The following is a 12,988-nucleotide window of genomic DNA, read 5'->3' on the forward strand; positions in this document are numbered from 1 at the left end:
CTACACTAAAAACTAGATAGGGATGCAAACAAACTACACTAAAAACAAGATAGGATCGCAAACAAAATACTAGTACTCTAAAACTACATAGGGATGCAATCAAACAACTCTAAAACAAGATAGGATAGTTACACTGAAAACAAGATAGGAAAACCAACAAACTACCATAATACAAGATAGGATCGCAAACAAACTTCTCTCAAATAAGATATGACTGTAAACTGAACTATGCTAAAAATATGATAAAAAATACACTGAAAACAAATTAGAAATACAAACAACTAAAAAAATAAGGAAAAAAAGGAACACACAATAACACTGAAAACGACAAAGGAACACATTTGGTCTCTTGTGGAGAGTTGTCTCATTGGCAATCATACCACATCTTCTTTTTCATACAAACAAACTACTCTTAAACAAGATAGGAACTCGAACAAACTATTCTTGAATAAGATAGGAAAGCAAACAAAATACACTGAAAAAAAAGATGGGGACGCAAACAACTACACTGAAAACGAGACTGGAATGCAAAAAAAATACACTGAAAACATGCTTGACGGAAACGAGAAAGGAACGCAAACAAACTACACTAAAAACAAGACAGGTATGCAAACAAACTACTTTAAAACTAGATAGGGACACAAACAAACTACCATCAAACAAGATAGGATTGCAAACAAACTACACTGAAAATAAGACGAGAACAAAACAAAAAACTACACTGAAAACAAGATAAGAACACAAACAAACTACCATAAAACAAGATAGGACTGCGAAGATAAGAACAAAAAAATACACTGAAAACAAGATAGAAACACAAACAAACAACTCAAAAAAATATAATGGAACACACACAAACTACTTTAAAACAAGAAACTCCAACAAACTACTCGTAAACAAGAAAAGCAAGCAAGCAAACAAACTACACTGAAAACAAGATGTGAACTCAAACAAATTACTCTACAACAAGATAAGAAGGCAAACAAATAAAATGAAAACAAGGTATGAACACAAAACACTACTACAATGAAAACAAGATATGAACGCAAACAAACTTCAATGAAAACGAGATATGAACCCAAACAAACTACAATGATAGCAAGATATGAACGCAAACAAACTACAATGCAAAAAAAGATATGAACGCAAACAAGCTATAATGAAAACAAGATAAGAAAGCAAACAACTGCAATGAAGACAAGATATGAACGCAATCTGATTAGAATTCAGATCTATCTTAACTCACGTGATCGTATATATAAGCTCATGTAAGGATAGCGAAATCAGAGATCTAAATTTTAATTAGATTTATGTGAACGCAAACTAACTACACCGAAATCAAGATAGAAACGCAAACAAACTTCTCTAAAACAAGATATGACTGTAAACAAACTACACTAAAAGTATGATAAGAACAAAAAAAAAAATACACTGAAAACAAGATAAAAAATACAAAGGTATGCAAACAATAACACTGAAAACAAGATAGGAAAACCAACAAACTACCATAATACAAGATAGGATCGCAAACAAACTTCTCTCAAACAAGATATGACTGTAAACTAAACTGCTAAAAATATGATAAGAAAAAAAAATACACTGAAACAAGATAGAAATACAAACAACTAAAAAAATAAGGAAAACAGGAACACACAATAACACTGAAAACGACAAAGGAACACAAACAAACTACTCTGAAAACAAGATAGGAACTCGAAGAAACTACTCTGAAAACAAGATAGGAACTCGAACAAACTATTCTTGAATAAGATAGGAAAGCAAACAAAATACACTGAAATAAAAAGATGGGGACGCAAACAAACTACACTGAAAACGAGACTGGAATGCAAAAAAACTACAATGAAAACAAGATAGGTATGCAAACAAACTACTTTAAAACAAGACAGGGACGCAAACAAACTACCATCAAACAAGATAGGATTGCAAACAAACTACACTGAAAATAAGACGAGAACAAAACAAAAAACTACACTGAAAACAAGATAAGAACACCAACAAACTACCATAAAACAAGATAGGACTGCAAACAAACTACTATAAAACAAGACAAGAAAGCAAACAAACTACATTATAAACAACATAGAAACGCAAACAGACTACTCTAAAACAAGATTGGATCGCAAACAAACTACACTGAAAACAAGATAAGAACAAAAAAAAATACACTGAAAACAAGATAGAAACACAAACAAACAACTCAAAAAAATATAATGGAACACACACAAACTACTTTAAAACAAAATAGAAACTCCAACAAACTACTCGAAAACATAAAAAGCAAGCAAGCAAACAAAGAACACTGAAACAAGATGTGAACTCAAACAAATTACTCTACAACAAGATAAGAAGGCAAACAAATAAAATGAAAACAAGGTATGAACACAAAACACTACTACAATGAAAACAAGATATGAACGCAAACAAACTACAATGAAAACGAGATATGAACCCAAACAAACTACAATGAAAACGAGATATGAACGCAAACAAACTACAATGAAAACGAGATATGATTTCAAATAAACTACAATGAAAAAAAGATATGAACGCAAACAAACTATAATGAAAACAAGATAAGAAAGCAAACAACTGCAATGAAAACAAGACATGAACGCAATCTGATTAAATTTCAGAACTATCTTAACTCGCGTGATCGTATATATTAGCTCATGTGAGGATAGCAAAATCAGAGATCTAAATTTTAATTAGATTTATGTGAACGCAAACTTACTACACCGAAATTAAGATAGAAACGCAAACAAACTTCTCTAAAACAAAATAGGACCGCACACAAATTACAATAAAAACAAGAAAGGACCGCAGACAAATTACAATAAAAACAAGATAGGACCGCAGACAAATTACAATAAAAACAAGAGAAGAACAACAAAACAAATAGATAGGAGCGCAAACAAACTATTTAAACAGACTACAGTATAAACAAGAAATAAACGCAAACAGACTACCAAACAACTAATTATAAAAAAAAAACTACACTTAACACAAGATAGGAACGCAAACAAACTACACTAATTTCAATTGTTAGAACTCAAACAGACTATACCCTGAAAACAAGAGAGGACTACAAAAAGACTACACTGATATCAAGATAGAACACCAACATACTGCAGTTGAAATCAAGATAGAAAGAACCTAAGTGACTATAAAGCAATGAATTCATATTCCAAATTTCCAATGAACCTGATTATCAATTGAAACTATAATGGTGGTCAAGATGGACCAAGCTGTGACAACTTCACTACGTGCGATGTACCTTCAGCACCGACAGCTTAACCAACCTCCTACATTCCCATGTTTGGACATATCATTTAGAGTTAAACACCCACAGTGGTAGTAGTTGAACATTACGATCGTCAATCAGGGGCGAATCCAGGATTTTAGGTAAGTGGGGCGAAAACTTAAATTTTCGCCGATCGAAGCGAGGCGAACATTTTTTTGAGGTAAAATTATCGAAATATTCTTTATTAAGCTGAGGACAACCCATGCCATGAAAATGTTAGGGGGCGCACGCCCGCCACGACCCCTCCTGAATCCGCCCCTGTCAATAGTCAGCCGATCGATAGTAGCTAGTAGCGCTGTAATTATATTGTAAAACTCCCGAACGTTGGACCAATTTTAACCGTTTATTATATACTTAAAATAAATTATATGTGTAATACGGTCGTGCGGTATCAGCTATCCGTGATGATATCGATATCAGTCACGATTGCAAAGGCTTTATCACACCTTTAATCTGTATGACGTCACGTCTGAACATTAGGCAAGGGACACGTTAAATAAACAATATAGTTTTTTATTGAATATTGGATTGACAGGAATGCTTCATAAAAAGATAAATCATATTAAGTTCATGCATCATTTATACCCCCTCCCCCCAAAAATGAATACAATAAACATTTTTTTTAAATAAGTAAATGTCCGATTGGTTGCAATTTTGACATTCATTAGGGAAAGTTGACCTTAAATGATTTTTTTAATCGGTCCCTTTTGGTCATTTAGATCTTCATGTGTGTAAGCCTTCATCCTTGGCTTCCAATTAGTTGGGTTGAGCGTATCTGATGAAGGTACATCCAGAAAAGCCGGCTTCGGACGTATGAAATTAATATCTATTTTCATTTATAATCTCATTGAGTAGTCTCAAACGTGTCAACTCACTTGTTATTATATACTACTGAGAAGAAGATTTTGGGGTATTAAAAATCTAAAAAGTAATACAACATATAATGAATTATCAAAAATACTTTGTACCTTTAATGGTGTTTTTTTTTGCTGTGTTGTATCAGATTAGGTATATATATTTGGTATTATATGGTAAAACTGGTTAGTACCAGCAATTTTATTTTGATAGCATTTTGTTAAGTTTAGCAAGGTTTGCAAATCTGCAATAATGTTCAATTCTTTATTAACCAAATGTTTTACAACATATAGGTACATGTATAATCAATTTATACTAAATATAGATTACAAAAATATACGATCATGACAAAACAGACAGAAGTATTAAATACACAAAAAATAAATACTTATAAATATAATTCCAAAAAGCAAATATATGTAACAAATGAATTACAAATCAACTTACTGAAAACAGTCATGTTAGCTAGTATTCTTTATTTTTACGACTCATTTCCGGAACGCCCATTTCTCAAGGACTTCACGTTTGAAGTAAAAGACGAAAGACATTTTTTTCAGCATGTGAATAAACGAACAAGAGCACGCATCGATCACGGTCTACACACTCTTTATTCAATTTTAACAACTAACACACCAATAGAATACATTATACAGCCCTCGGCAGAACGATCGTTTGTGTATTTATTGATATTTTTAGCAAAAAATATTACTTATCTAAGACGTGTAGTATAGTTAATAGAATAGTATAGTCTTATAGGGATTTACAAGAGCTGTGTAAAAAACATTAGCAGAAGATGATATTGAATACTGGACTTTATAAACAAAGTTTTTACAAAAGATGAGAGCCCATGTATATAGCACGTGTCATAGAACACACGACAAAATAATTGATTTGAAGATAAGCCACAAAGGAGATGGAATGAGTTTTATTCATATTTGTTTGTTCGTTTGACGGAATATGAATCCCGACCCCAACTGAAAAATGACGAAGCAGGAACGCAAGATTGATGGCTGCTTGCTTAACGTCCAGTGGCAATTATTCCATGTATATATTCAAGACAAGAACAAGTGAAAAGTTAATACAAAGGTAGGTTCTGCACACAGTAGGCCAACCAAGATGAAAAAAGCCTGGAGGATGAGTGGGTTGGACTGCAGCTTGAAAATGAGGCTATTTTGAATAGGGACGGGAATTTTGCCTCGCAACCGGCAGAAAACTGACCCCTTGTCTTAAAGGTCATTTGTTGAAAAGGTCCTTTAGCGTGCAGAGAGCGCTCTCACTACACCAAAAATCATATGAAACAGCCACCATCCCGACAGGACGTGGCTGCGTATTATGCATCTCGCACAGCCAAACGGACGCCCCACTTTAGCAAGAGTTGTACTGCCTGAATGGGAGAAGTCAAGGGATGACAAAAATTATATACCATAGTCGACCTTAGCTTGTAACGGAACCAAAAAAGAGGTGTGAAAAAATCATTATAAATGATTGTAATTAATATATGAAATTGAAATATTACGATTAGACACATAAAAAAAAACCAAAGATAACATTAATTATTAAATAGATGGACAGAAAACACATAAAAGGGAGAAGTTTAAAAATAATGAACGAAAACCTCGCTTTAAGAACTGCTACGGTTTTTTTTCGTTCTTAAAATTTTGTAACTTATTTATTTAGTTTTATCTTTGTCAGTTGATTACTCGTGCTTTCCCATGCAGATAATCAGCGGATTAAACTGCTTGCCATGCAGATAATCAAATGTCTCTTTATATATTTAGAAACAAACATTACAAATACACTTCTGACTAAACTCTAAATTCTCATTATTTCAAACTACGTTTTTCATACAGTCTAGCATTCATTTCATCCTATACCTTTATCATAAGATAAACCAAGAGGCAACCTTTTCCTGCTTTGAAATTGCTTATCTCTTTATAAAATAACAATCAAATGGACTTATCTTTCTTTTTCCATAGTTCATTCATTGGTCCTTTGGGGCCATGTGAGCTATTGACATCGTTCACTTTGTGTCTTTCGTCCATCCATCCGTCGTTCCAACAGTTTAAATTTGCATTGTTCTCTGTAACCACAGACTTTTTTTTAAATAAAAGTTGACAAGAACGTGTTCTAGTTTCAAAGGTTTTTTTTTATAAAAAAAATCCCCTTTCGTTCCTGGAGGTCTTCTCGATCCGAAACTACCTGGACGATGTGAGCCAAACTTGGCAGGAATAATAATAAGTCCCGTGCTTTATAAATATTCCTCATTTCGATTCAGCCGAACGAAAAACAAAGCCACAAGAGGCAATTTGATTCTAATTGGCCAAATTCAAAATGTTCTCCTCTGAAAATGAAAGGCAAAATATTTTGAAACTTTTTGAATCACTTGCGTAGGAGCCGGGAGGCTTAACTTCTGTTCAGAAATGTGCCCCCAACTTCAGTCAACCTACGCTACTGGGAATTAATGATTTGAACACTCTATACAAAAGATCCTCATTTTTATACGACCGCAAGAAAAATTTTGGGGTCGTATATTGCTATCACGTCGTCGTCGTCGTCCGAAGACATTTGGTTTCTGGACAATAACTTTAGTTTAGGCCCCCGGTGTATGGATCTCTATGGAATTTAACTAAAAGGTTCAATACCACAAAAGGAAGGTTGGGATTGTTTTGGGGGGTGATGGTCCCAACCGTTTAGGAATTAGGGGCCAAAAGGGGGCCCAAAACAAGCATTTATCTAGTTTCAGGACAATAACTTGTGTATAAGTATTTTGATTGCTCTGAAATTGTATCACAAGGTTCAATACCACAAGTAGAAGGTTGTGATTCATTTTGAGGGTAATTGCCCAAACCGTTCAGGAATTTTTTTTCCTCAAGATTTAAGAAATTAAAAAGAAAATTTCTTCAAATATCTTTTTTTAGCTCACCTGGCCTTTTTCTCATCACTTGGCGTCCGTCGTCCGTCATCGTCCGTCGTCGTCGTCCGTCGTTGTTAACTTTTACAAAAATCTTCTCCTCTGAAACTCCTGAACCAAATTTAACCAAACTTGGCCACAATCATCATTGGGGTATTTAGTTTAAAAAATGTGTCCGATGACCCGGCCCGCCAACCAAGATGGCCGTCATGGCTAAAAATAGAACATAGGGGTAAAGTGTAGATTTTGGCTTATATCTCTGAAACCAAAGCATTTAGAGCAAATCTGACATGAAATAAGATTGTTCATCAGGTCAAGATCTATCTGCTCTGAAATTGTCAGACAAATCAGACAACTCATTGTTGGGTTGCTGCCCATGAATTGGTTATTTTAAGAAAATTTTGCAGGTTTTTGTTATTATCTTCAATATTTTTATAGATAGAGATAAACTGTGAACAGCAATAATGTACAGCAAAGTAAGATCTACAAAAAAGTCAACATGACCAAAATGGTCAATTGACCCCTTTAAGGAGTTATTGCCCTTTATAGTCATTGTTTAACAATTTTTTGTAAATTTTTGTAACCTTTTACAAAAATCTTCTCCTCTGAAACTACTGAGACAAGTTTAACCAAACTTGGCCACAATCATCATTAGGTTATCTAGTTTAAAAAATGTGTCCGATGATCCCTCCTACCAACCAACATGGCCGACATGGCTAAAAATATAACATAGGAGTAAAATGCAGACGAGGTAAAAATGTTCATCAGGTTAAGATCTACCAGCCCTGAAATTTTCAGACAAATCAGACAACCCGTAGTTGGGTTGCTGCCCCTGAATTGGTAAGTTTAAGGAAATTTTGCAGTTTTTGGTTATTATCTTTAATATTATTATAGATAGACATAAACTGTAAACAGTAATAATGTTCAGCAAAGTAAGATCTACAAATAAGTCAACATGACCAAAATGGTCAATTGACCCCTTAAGGAGTTATTGCCCTTTATAGTCAATTTTTAACAATTTTTTTTTTAAATTTTTGTAATCTTTTACAAAAATCTTCTCCTCTAAAACTACTGAGACAAATTTAACCAAACTTGGCCACGATCATCATTAGGGTATCTAGTTTAAAAAATTTGTCAGATGACCCCGCCTACCAACCAACATGGCCGACATGGCTAAAAATAGAACAAAGGGGTAAAATGCAAGTTTTGTCTATTATTTTTTGAACCGTTATAAATAGAGAAAATCTGAATGGATCAAAAATGTTCAGAATAATGAGCTCTACCAATTGTCCATATACGTCAAAACTGTAAGACAAATTCTTATAGGAGTTATTGCCCATAAATGACAATTTTTTTCCATTTTTTTCATTTTTGCCTATTATCATGAAAACTATGATATTTAGAGAGAAACATTTTTTTTCCGTTATGCCTTATATGATTTAAATTATAATAGATAAATAAACACTTTAAATCACAAAAATGATCAGCAAGATCTATTAAAAAGTCAAATTTTGCCGATATAGTTAGTAGACTGTCACTCTTCATAGGAGTGATTGCCCTTAAATGAGGATTTTTTTTACCCTCTTTTGTGTTTTGAGCAAAAAACCAAAGAAGATAGACAGAAACTAAACAGACTAAAAGATCAGTAATACAAGATAAACAAAATAGAGATTTTTGTCATGAAGTCTATTCACGTCTACAATATTGGAGCGTGTCCTTTGTTTGATATGCACATAGACCAAGGTGAGCGACACAGGCTCGTTAGAGCCTCTAGTTTTGGAAAGGGGGAAAGGGGGGGGGGGGGGTAAAAAAAACCAATTTGGTCGGGGGGTGTCGATTTTTTTTCCCCTCAAGATTTAAGAAATTGTCAATTTTCCAAAGAAAAATTGGGGGTCACAATTTATTTTTCTAATTCTTTGCATATAGTCTGAAAACAGATTTACTAAGCATTGCGCAACAGCACAGTGTATTGCACAACAGCAAGAAATCTTCAATTGAATATAAATTCAAATCATATAACCAATTTCAAGTTCTTTGACTACAGTTATTCTGTGTCAGAAACCTATTATGTGTCAAATATTTAATTACAATCCAAATTCAGACCTGTATCAAGCTTGAATATTGTGTCCATTTTTGCCCCAACTGTTCAGGGTTGGACCTCTGCGGTCGTATCCAGCTGCGCTCGGCAAAGCAGTTTATTCCATTCAGTAAGGTGTCATTGATTGCACATAGGTCCTATTGAAAACCACATGTTCATCTTCTATGAAACTTTTCAGGCAGACCAAATTTGTTGAAATATTCTAGTATATATATCGGGAAGGTCTTTTATCAAAATAAAAATGTCGGTCCTTACTTATATCCCTTAGCTAGTAGTATATGTAAAGGAGAGAGATGAAATACATATGAAGGACAACAAGAATTACAAAAAGTTATTGGAAAGAGCAACAGACCAGGCTAATCGCTAATTTAATTTTTATTATTCCCATTCCCCAATTTCTGAAACGTTTGGCTCAGACAAATCTTTCGGTATTTATTCACATACATAATATAAAGTTTCTGTCTTCATAAGTGTGAGCCTAGGAGTTCTGGGGCTATCATAATTTTATTCTTCAACTTCCGTAGAGGCCATGCCCCCAGGGGCCATACAACCATTTCTTTTCATTTCTCATATATAGTGTTAGTGATTTAGTCTTGAAATTCCAAATACTTTACAATATTTCACTATATACTGGACAACTATCAAAATACTTTCGTCATTTTTCTGTCCAGTGGGTAAGGTCAAAATGTCAAAATTCGGACACAGACAACTCTTAGAACTTGTTTTATGAAGTAATAGTGCAATAGGAGTTATTAGTTTAGACCACCTAGGGACGCGGACGGATCAAAGGGTCATACAAACATTACAACAGCATCTGTCCAATTCCCATATTGAATGCAAGCTATGATTCAAGTATCAACCTCCAAACTCAAATATATATACTGGATAAGTTCGTAATCCTAGAGCATTGTCCCTTGGTATCTGTTGCAGCTAAACAATCAAATATATATACATTTCCAGCAAATAAAAAAAAATATACAGAAATAAGAAAAAAATAATTGCCGATAAAATCAAGTGAAAGGACATTTGCCACATCTCTGGAGTAGCAACCCTTATATATACATTTTTTAACATATAATCACCTGTATGACTCTATATGAATGTCATGTATTTGTCAAGTGTATATGCTCCCCTGGGGACCAAATTTGGAAAAATAAGATATCTTTATCGTTATCTTTAATTCATATCTATAGGTCATAATCCTGTGTGACATTTTGTGATCTTTTTACACATTTAAACATCAATATCGGGGTGTTTGTGGCAGGGAGAAATGATTGTTCTTATATAGTTTTTATCAGTCATTCCCTCGTTTGCAACGGGCTTAACCATGCCCATCCTGTCCCAAGTCAGGAACTTGTAATTCAGTAGTTGTTTTTCGTAGCTGTCTTTCACATTCGTTTTTTAATGTTCTGTCATAAATCAGACCGTTGTTTTTCTCTTTAGAATTTTGTCGTGTCGTTTATAGCTGACTATATGGTATGGGTTTGCTCATTGTCGAAGGCCATGCGATGATATCTAGGTGCTTAAATCCACGTCATTTGGACTTTGGTGGAAAGTTGTCTAATTGGCAATCATACCACATCTCCCTATTTTTATATTGATGGCATGATTTTGCCCTGCCAATGAACTGCTGTGGCCATGGATGATAAAGTTGACATTTAAAAATGACCATGAGATAAAAGTTACAAGTCAAATATATTTGTCCTGGACACAGGACATATATTTATTATCTATGGGTTCATTTTTCATTCAGTAGGTTTTAAAGAATCTGCAAGCGTATATGGAACTGTCGTGTCTGAAAACGTGGAATGATATGTGGCCCACTTTAATGTCAAAATGCTAGGGGTCGTCATTAACAGTTTTCTTTTTCAAAAGCAGAGATGTATTATCCTAAAGCATGAATCATCAGTTGTGAGTATATCTCTATAATAACAATAACATGATACACATACCTACAAGGAATTCTTAAATAAAAAACCGAACCACAGGCCAATTGTTAAACTTTTAGGCCCTGTCTTATATACCTTCTTTTTCCAATGGTCGTCTTTATGTAATTGCCCCCCCACCCGTTATCCCGTTTGACCCACTTTGCACAACCTCCCTATGAGCGTCTGGATTGGGGATAATTAGCGTCTTTACACCGCTTTTCTCATTCCTTTATTTTTTTTACCCGTTATTCTCTACATTCTTTATTTTTAACCCTATTTTTCTCTTCTTTTTTTAAGCCCTTTATTCTACATAGTTTGTCCATTATTCTCTTTTCTGTAAACCCCATCTAGATCCTCTCCTATTGGAATTAATTTGTTCTCGTCCTCAATGTAAATGAAATAGTTGTCACTGAACGTTAAGAAAACAACAGTTAATCATTAAAGCACAGAAATAATATATTTCTTTGCCTCTTTTTATCTGATATGTGTGTATGGTTTAACATTTACTTTTGTTTTAAGCTATGTTACATTAAGTTCTAGTTGGCAGAAATCTATCCAGATTACTACTTACCCTAAAATGTGTCAAATCCGAAATTATATCAAATAATCCTCCTGCATACTGCGGAAAGTATGGCAGAGAGAGTATACGAGAACTTGCCAAAAGGCTGTTTCCGTGAAAATTTTAACAATCATTCTCTTGCAATTATAGTTTTTGTAATTTTGAAATGACTAATAGATTATTGTTAGCTTAATGTCCAGTAGCAAATATTTCAAACATATTCAACTGAACAATTAATTCAATTGATAGGTTCTGCATAGTGGGTCGAGAATATTGAAAATAACGTTAAAACAGGGTAACATACATGCAGGATGAGTACGGCACTGAAAGATCATGCATGTTATTAAAGGGTATACATACAGAGCACAGAGATCAACGGTGTACTTCTTACATATCGTTCTGACGAAAATAATGAACAAGATTTCGTTGCTTATAACTTACAATCTAATTAAAATATAGAACTCGGATTTCGTATACAAATATGAAGTATAACGAAATCCGTGTTTTATATTTTAATTAAGATTGCTATAACTTACTGCCAGATTTTCTGCAAGGCAATGATTATCGTTATTCGTTTACGAACAACGGAAATATGTGACAAAGCATATATTATCATTGTTAAAGGAAAAAGAATACTTTTTTTAAGACTTTCAGAAGAGTAGACCACTTCCAGATGTCCTTCATTAATAGTCTCTCGAAGTCACGGTCGGTTCATGCTTGATGCAGTGATATGGGATAAGTCGTTATAAGTTTAGAGAATATACCTCTCATGTAAACGAGTTCTTAATCAAAGTGTTTTACACACCTTTAAGGGTTTCATTCTAAACGGTAAGGGGTAGGGCTTACCTAGATGTGATTTGTAGGATAATATAACTTTTTCATATAAAAACAAAAGTTGAAATTGAAATACAGTTATTTCTAAGATTAATTATATTGCAATAAAAAAATAAACTAAATTGAGAGATTCAAAAGATATAAATACCTATATAGTTAAAAAAAAATCTTCCCCAATAAAAAATCCAATATAAAATTAAGGAGATGTGGTATCATTGCCAATGAGACAACTGTCAACTAGAATCCAATTGAAATGAATCAATTTTATTTGATTTAGATGTTTTGTTTTTGTAATGGTTGTCGTTTTCGTTTGTTGGTGTGTAAAAAGATTCCTTTAACGCGTGAAAAAGACCCCAAGTTTGAAAAAAAAGTGGATTGTTTTTGTATTTTTTTACTTTTTTGCTTTTGGATTTTGAATTAATGATCTTTTGAATGAGTGAAAAAGACCCGATATCTATTTTCTGCATTTTGTAACCGATCA

The sequence above is a fragment of the Mytilus californianus genome, unplaced genomic scaffold, assembly GCF_021869535.1.
Source record: "Mytilus californianus isolate M0D057914Y unplaced genomic scaffold, xbMytCali1.0.p SCAF_3, whole genome shotgun sequence".
Taxonomy (NCBI): domain Eukaryota; kingdom Metazoa; phylum Mollusca; class Bivalvia; order Mytilida; family Mytilidae; genus Mytilus; species Mytilus californianus.